Source organism: Limulus polyphemus, unplaced genomic scaffold, assembly GCF_000517525.1.
Source record: "Limulus polyphemus unplaced genomic scaffold, Limulus_polyphemus-2.1.2 Scaffold8959, whole genome shotgun sequence".
NCBI lineage: Eukaryota > Metazoa > Arthropoda > Merostomata > Xiphosura > Limulidae > Limulus > Limulus polyphemus.
Window position 1 is genome coordinate 14,926 of NW_013674569.1, and position 7,947 is coordinate 22,872.

The window sequence follows — 7,947 nt, forward strand, 5'->3', positions numbered from 1 at the left end:
GGTAGTATTAAGTAAAAAGTAGTCCAAGAGTTGGCGATGAGTGGTGGTATTAAGTAAAAAGTAGTCCAAGAGTTGGCGATGAGTGGTGGTATTAAGTAAAAAGTAGTCCAAGAGTTGGCGATGAGTGGTGGTATTAGGTAAAATATTTGGCGATGACTGGTGGTATTAGATAAAAGATTGGGCGATGAGTGTTGGTATTATTATTATAAGAGAGACACTTTCTATAAAACTGTTTCTAGACACCTGTTCCGATTATGCTAACTATAAAATATTATAGTATGTTATACATCAAAAGGGCTTCTTTCTATGCGATATTACATAACGAGTTTCACATTGTTAGTGTTTCCAGTAGAATAACAATCTTAATAGTAAAATTTTTTCCTACTTTCATTCACTTAGCTACTGGTCTTGTTTAATAGTTTCAATTGGCTCTATTTTTAATGTTGCTCTACACCTTTATTTGTAGGTATTTCAAGTGAATACAGTAATTCATTAAAAACTTACAAATCACACCTTTAAGCTAGTATTGTGTTAAAGTATGGTACATGTGGTTAAGTAGATTCAAAATGGACATCCATATGTTTCCAGAAATTAATTAGTTAACAAACAAATAGCTTAATTTACCCAAAAAGATTTTTCCTGGTTGGTAATGTCATATAAATTTCAGACAGATAGAGTGATTACTGCTTAGTCTATTAATTAGTTAGTAATTGGTTTTTTTTTTTTATATGTAATTCATTTCATGCATTTAGGCCTATTACCTATAGCTAGATCAAACATGTGCTATGAAAAAAAAAACATTGTTCGCATCATTCCGGCCTGACATGGATTTATGGTTAGAATGTTCGATTCACGGTCTGTGGGCCTCAGGATCGAAATCCGTAGCCGATCATGATTGTCCTTTTAGCTGGATGCATTAAAATGTGACGGTTATAAGTTTATTATTCGTTGGTAAAGAGAACTGGCGGCAGATGATGTTGACTAGCTACATTCCCTTTAGTTTTTCACATCAAAACTAGGGATGGATAACACAGATGGCTCTCGAGTAGATTTGTGCGAGCGTCTACTGACAAATACATAGTTTCTTTGCTCATAGATATAACAACAATAGTGTGAGTTCAATATACTGTTGAGCAGTAAATTTAGCCTACGTAAATACCAAAACTCAGTGTCTAATCGTTTTGGTACAACATCACTAAACGCCAAAGATTGGACATATTTAACGTTATTGTATCGAGTATGTCATCTATCACTGGTTTTCCACGTTTTCTGACATCAGGCTGTGTTGTCAATTTAAGGGCTAAATTAGTTCTTCTTGACTTCAAACCAGACTCGTGAAGTATATTCCTTATCTTGTGGTCATTAAAAGAATCACTCCTTTATTGTCCTGAAGCTCAAATTGAATGGACTAGTAATTCTGGTCAGCCATGTTGTGCAGATAGTGGTCATTATATGACATAAGCTACCACGACCTTGTCCAAATTGTCTAACGCACACGTCAATATTAAGATAGCTCGTGCACAAGGAAAGCCTAACTTAGTTTAAAAGTGGGTGGGCGAAGAAATGAAAACGACTGACCATAGCAATACTTATATACTTAATATGATGTATAGTAGAATATTGTTTTTAAGTACCATGAATGACAAGTACAGAATATTTTGGATGTCAGAATTGTTACTGTTTCTTAATGTTTCAAATCTGTCAGTTTTTGTTTTGTGTGTGTGTGTGTATGTGTAAAATCGAGCATAGATATTCATGTTAAAGTGAAAATAAGATGATCTCACCAGTCTCCCTGGTCTTAAAAGTCCTAAAAGTGTTTTTTCTTGCTGCTGTGCGGCATAAAAACTCAAGTCCTATGGCCTCAAGATCAAGTGAGTCAGTGCAAAATAAGCACATGGTTCAGCCGTGACTGTGACATTCTGCTCCGCAGGTTTGTTTTAAGTCTTCTCAAGCCTCAGAAACTTCTTTCAACTGAGGCGAATGAGGAAGACAAAAACCATTAAAATCTTTAGAACTGTATGCACTTGGCTAAATACTCTGGCAGCCGCTCCCATTTTGTTTAAAATTGTAGCCTTTATAACATCGCTACCAGTGGTGATGTTAATGTCTAATTTGGAAAGCAAGTCTGGAAGCATAGACGTGAGATGTTGACATCTTTTGAAAAGTGTGTCTCAATTACATTAAACTCCTCAATAAAGTCTTCTCCTCTTGCAATCTTAAAGATCAGCTGCCCCAAATATTTTGTTACTGATGTCCCCCAATTTGGAAACCTTCTGTCCATTGTACTTACTAAGCTGTCAAGTAGTTGTAGCCAGTGTTGTATTCTAAACATTTCTCCTACATTTGCAGGAAAAAAAAAGAGTTGCCCAAACTATCATCTAACTTCTTTGGCGGCTTGTTATTTCGGGGCGTGTGTGGTTCTTCCAAATTCAAGCTCTCTGTTATTTCTTTTGTTTAATTCCTCAAAACTTGGAATGAGTCTTCCGTTCTCAAGCTGGCTATTGTTTTTGTTAAACAACCAGAAGCCATTTTGTTTTCATATACAGTGATTTTTGAGCTTTGTAAAGCTCTACTGACTTATTCTGATTTGCAAAAGACAGCTTCACTCACTCTGAGTCCAAACACTGTTTTAAAATCCTCAAGTGGCCAAATAAGCCCTGCTGGTTTACTACCTCCTGATCCAGATTCATGTTCTGACATTTCCTTAAGTGCCTCCAACAAAGATTTGTAATTTCATAAAATGTTACTGGTTGAACACAATAGCCTCAGAGATGCTGAATGGTTTTTCCACTTGCCAGTTTGAAACAATTTCCAGATGTTTGGAGAAGTCACGTACAAATCTGACAATGTCATGTACCAAATCTAAAGTATTTCTCATATGGAGGGCTGGGCTGAACTTGCAGCTTCCTGTAAAATTAGATTAAGTACATGTGCTGAACAGTGAACATAAAAAACATTGGGCTATTCTTCAAGAATCCTGGTCTTTACTCTCCTAAAAAAACCAACAAAAAACCAAAAATTTTTCTCATTTTGGGTAAGCCAACTTTTGTAAATGAAACTTTACGCAGATAAAACCAAAGATAAATGTTATTACAAATACAAAAACGATAATGATAACACAGGAAGAGTAGGGTTGTTTTTCTTTGCTGCCTATGCAAAATGATCATTTTTCTTTACAAATATGATGACTTAAATGTTTCTAGTTGTTTGAAGTTTTACAATGTACAGTATTTTTTAACAAAAATATCAGCTTTTGGAATGGTGAATGCAGACTAAAATTCTCTGAAACCTCAGATTATCCTATGTGAGATACAAATATACACAAGTATATAAAGATAGAAACAAGGTAAACATATATTTTATACATCATATTTTTATTAAATGTGTAAATATCTAAACAAATATAATAGTGCTGTCTGTTGTATGTTCATGTAAGTGCTTCGTAGGGGCCCCCCAGTGGCACAGTGGTATGTCTGCGGACTTACAATGCTAGGAACTGGGTTTCGATATCCGTGGTGGGCAGAGCACAGATAGCCCATTGTGTAGCTTTGTGCTTAATTCCAAATAAACAAACAAGCTTCGCAGGGTGTGAATGGATCTTCACCAAAATTGGTATGGAGGCTTATTAGGTCCACGCGAGAGTACATACAAATTTTCAGTTTCGTGTTTTGCATTTTGCAGTTTTTATGGGCAATTTGTACCACTACCTCACTCCATTTGGATGGTTCTTAACCAAATTCGGTAAGGAGCTTCCTTTGGTCCCAAAGGAGGCCAATTTGGTTTTTGTGATAAGGCCTTGAAGTCATTTTAGTGTGCTTATAAATTAGCGGATTTTTAATTGATGTTGGTCGATTCTACCTACCTCGTAACCGCAATAAAAATAGGAAATAGATATAAATTAACGCTATTTTCGTTCTAGAATTACTACAAATTATAGCACAAAACCACAAATGTTTAGACTAACTAGCTTAAATCCCATAACATTTTACATATGTAAAAAAAAAAATATTATTTTTATTTTATTGAACTTTCAACAGTGTCTGACTAATGTTACAGAAGATGAATGACGCGGCGCACGTATCAAAAATATAAAACTAGCCTTTACAAAGCGACCAGTATTTTCAGTCACATTTAGGTTATAATACATTATATATGCATATATATTATTACTATTTATAAAGTAGTTCTTAAATTTCAGTTGTTTTTCTGAAAACGCAGAACAGTAAATAAAGAACTATAGAAAACAATTATATCTTCTAGTTACTTTATACTTGTTTGCTGCTTACCGTAATTTGATAAGCCTTATTAGATTTCGCACGTGGATAATGTAAAATAAATTAATTTTTTAGGTGTTATATATGCATTTCGCAATACCAAAAAATTATAAATTACCATATAAATACCCCAGAATGCCACAATACTTTATCAGGCTTAGTAGCTAAGTTGTCTTTTGGTCTAAAAATATATGATTTTTCGAGCTGAATAATATCTTAACTTACCACTTCAAACTACCATGAAAATAATGGGTTTTTCAGGTAAATACTTTGCAAAGGCTCAGAAAACCACGTGGGGGACATTCTGAGCTTCCAATTGGTTATTCATACGTCATATACAGAAGTAGGTGTACGCAAGCAGGTGTTTCCAAAAATGGAAAGAGGTGGGCGGGGCAACTGTGTTTTATTCATTAATGTAGCAATATCTCAGCAAATAGAAAAGATAGGAGGTTCTTGTTTTACATTCTAGCTTATCAATATCGGTAATTTGAGTTCCTAATTTGTAAGAAACCATAGATTTTGTACTTGGACATCATAAACATCTAATCTGAAACAATGCTGCATTCACAAACCACAAGACACATAAAAACCGATATTTAGGATTTTTTTAATATTTATTTTTAAATTAAGAAATTAACTAATGTATAGTATTCAAATTTGAATTATAATCTACAATTTGATACCAAACTTATTGACTTACATTCATAAAATAGTAATTCAATAAAATGTTGATGCAAGTCTACAAACGTATTGACATGGCCTTTGACCCATGACCATGGTAAGACCTGTCAGACCCGTCTCGATAGAGTTAAGACATCTACAGACTAATGTTATTTTTTAATTCTGCACGGGAGTAGGAAACAGACGTAAAGCCGACAAATATCAGAAACTAACCATCATTGTTGGAAGATCGAGTTTTTCGCACCCGAGACAATCATTCCATATATGATGGCCTTTGACCCATGACCATGGTAAGACCTGTCAGACCTGTCTCGATAGAGTTAAGACATCTACAGACTAATGTTATTTTTTAATTCTGCACGGGAGTAGGAAACAGACCTAAAGCCGACAAATATCAGAAACTAACCATCATTGTTGGAAGATCGAGTTTTTCGCACCCGAGACAATCATTCCATATATGATGGCCTTTGCATTCTCTTAGTCTTTCCTTTTTTTTACAATATTTTGAGCAATAAAAATGTAAGAGAGTACTGAATAAATTTTTCCTTAATTCATACAGTACCTCGACGTGATCGTTCCTGCTTCTTGCTTTCTCTGTCTCGCTTCTTTTTATCTTTAACTTTTACGTTTTTACTGCTTGGGTCAAACCAATACTGTAATGATAACAACTAAATACACAATACCGTGTTAAGTGATATAAAATAAAGATTACATCCACTATTATCGAGCTAGAAGTTTGTTCTATTGTTCCTGAAATATGTCTTCCTTTCCTTTTGATGGCCATTTGGATAAAACTCACAGGATATTGTAGCCGGTTAAAGATTGAATAAATATTTTTAATTTCTTCATTTGAATAATGAATGACATATTGTAAAAGCTCTTAGAAACATGGAATCCATAACTGATGTTTTAACTCTTTTGTGGTGGCACGAAAAAAGTGAATATAGTTTAAAGGGTTAGTTGGTTTTCTATAGATTGAGAGGACATTGAAAAGTTGTATATTATGCATAACGGTGAGTGAAAAAAGTTAGGGGCATCGCCCCTTTTGCCCTATGGATCAGGCGTCTATGTCGTGCACTACTTTCTCACTGCAGCCCAAAATTAGTCACCATCTATCTCTGTGTTTATTCGACTCCTAGTAACAAAACAGTTTTAATAGTACGTGATTTTATGCAACCTCCCACCAAATAATTACAAAATTAAATATAAACACAAAATGAGAGTACTTATCACAGCGAATAACATGTGCTGAAACGTCTATACATTTTCATAACTGAACACGTGAAACGTGCGTATACGAATGACATAATGATATTTGGAGTCGCTTTGAAGAGTAATTTTCCATACTGCATTAAACCTATGCTCTTTTAATTTATATTTGGATTGTTACAAAATTTATTAGAAAAACAATATATGAAATGTAATAATTTGTTCATCATAATAACTGATTATGGACGACCTTATCCCAAACTAAATGTGCCCCACTAAAATGATTAGCACCAACCTACACATAGAGCTATCTGTGCTAGTCAGATATTTAGCGAGGGTATTAGCACTCGAACACAGAATGTAACATTTTATCAGAACAATCTGGAGGTTCAGTGGTTTACTAATCCAGAAACTCTAATCGTTGTTCTTCTGACAAGCTTCCTTATGTCGCCTAGTCCAGTCACTGGGATACTCTGATTTGATAATATTTGTCAAAGACAAGCTTCCTTATGTCGCCTAGTCCAGTCACTGGGATACTCTGATTTGATAATATTTGTCAAAGACAAGCTTCCTTATGTCGCCTAGTCCAGTCACTGGGATGCTCTGATTTGATAATATTTGACAAAGGCAAGCTTCCTTATGTCGCCTAGTCCAGTCACTGGGATACTCTGATTTGATAATATTTGACAAAGGCAAGCTTCCTTATGTCGCCTAGTCCAGTAACTTGGATACTCTGATTTGATAATATTTGACAAAGGCAAGCTTCCTTATGTCGCCTAGTCCAGTCACTGGGATACTCTGATTTGATAATATTTGACAAAGGCAAGCTTCCTTATGTCGCCTAGTCCAGTCACTGGGATACTCTGATTTGATAATATTTGATAAAGGAACCCAAGTGTTTCTCAAAATTTGTGGAAACATTTCAGCTTCTCTTGGATAACTTAAAAGAAGGCATAATCCAAGACGTTTCACTTCTTCAGTGGAGCTTCTGTAGTTGGTAAAATAAAACGTAGGTTAACTTTTAAATTGTTTAGCTATAAGTCACATATGACAGATGGCGTTCAATAAAGGTAAAGGGTGACATCCTCTATAAATATTTATATTAGATTTGTGTATATTCATTGATAATGCTTCCTTATTTTTGTGTACGTCTTTTTTTTACCAAGTATCTTCAATAATCCATAAATTATTTTGAGTTTTTTTTTGTATGTTAATTTACTTGTCCTTTCAAGTGTTAAATAATTATTGTTTTTAGATTTATACCTTCTGACTTCTAACCTAGATGTGTTCCATGGTTTACTTTTTACTTCTTACTTAGATGCGTTTGATAGTTTACATATTACTTCTAACCTAAATGTGCTACATAGTTTTCTTCTTAGTTCTAAACTAGATGTGTTCCATAGTTTACTTCTTACATATAACCTAGTGTGTTACTTTTTACTTCTAACCTAGATGTATTTCATGGTTTACTTCTTACTTCTAGCTTAGATGTACTCCATAATTTTTTCTTACTTCTAACCTAGATGTGTTCAACAATTTACTTCTTACTTCTAACCTAGATTTACTCCATAGTTTACTTCTTACGTAGATGTGTTTCATAGGTTCCTTCTTACTTGTAACCTAGATGTGCTCCGTACTTTACTTCTTACCTAGATGTGTTCAAAAGTTTACTTCTTACTTCTAGCTTAGATGTGCTCCATAATTTTCTTCTTACTTCTAACCTAGATATGTTACTTTTTACTTCTAAATGATATATATTACTTTTTACTTCTAACCTAGATAT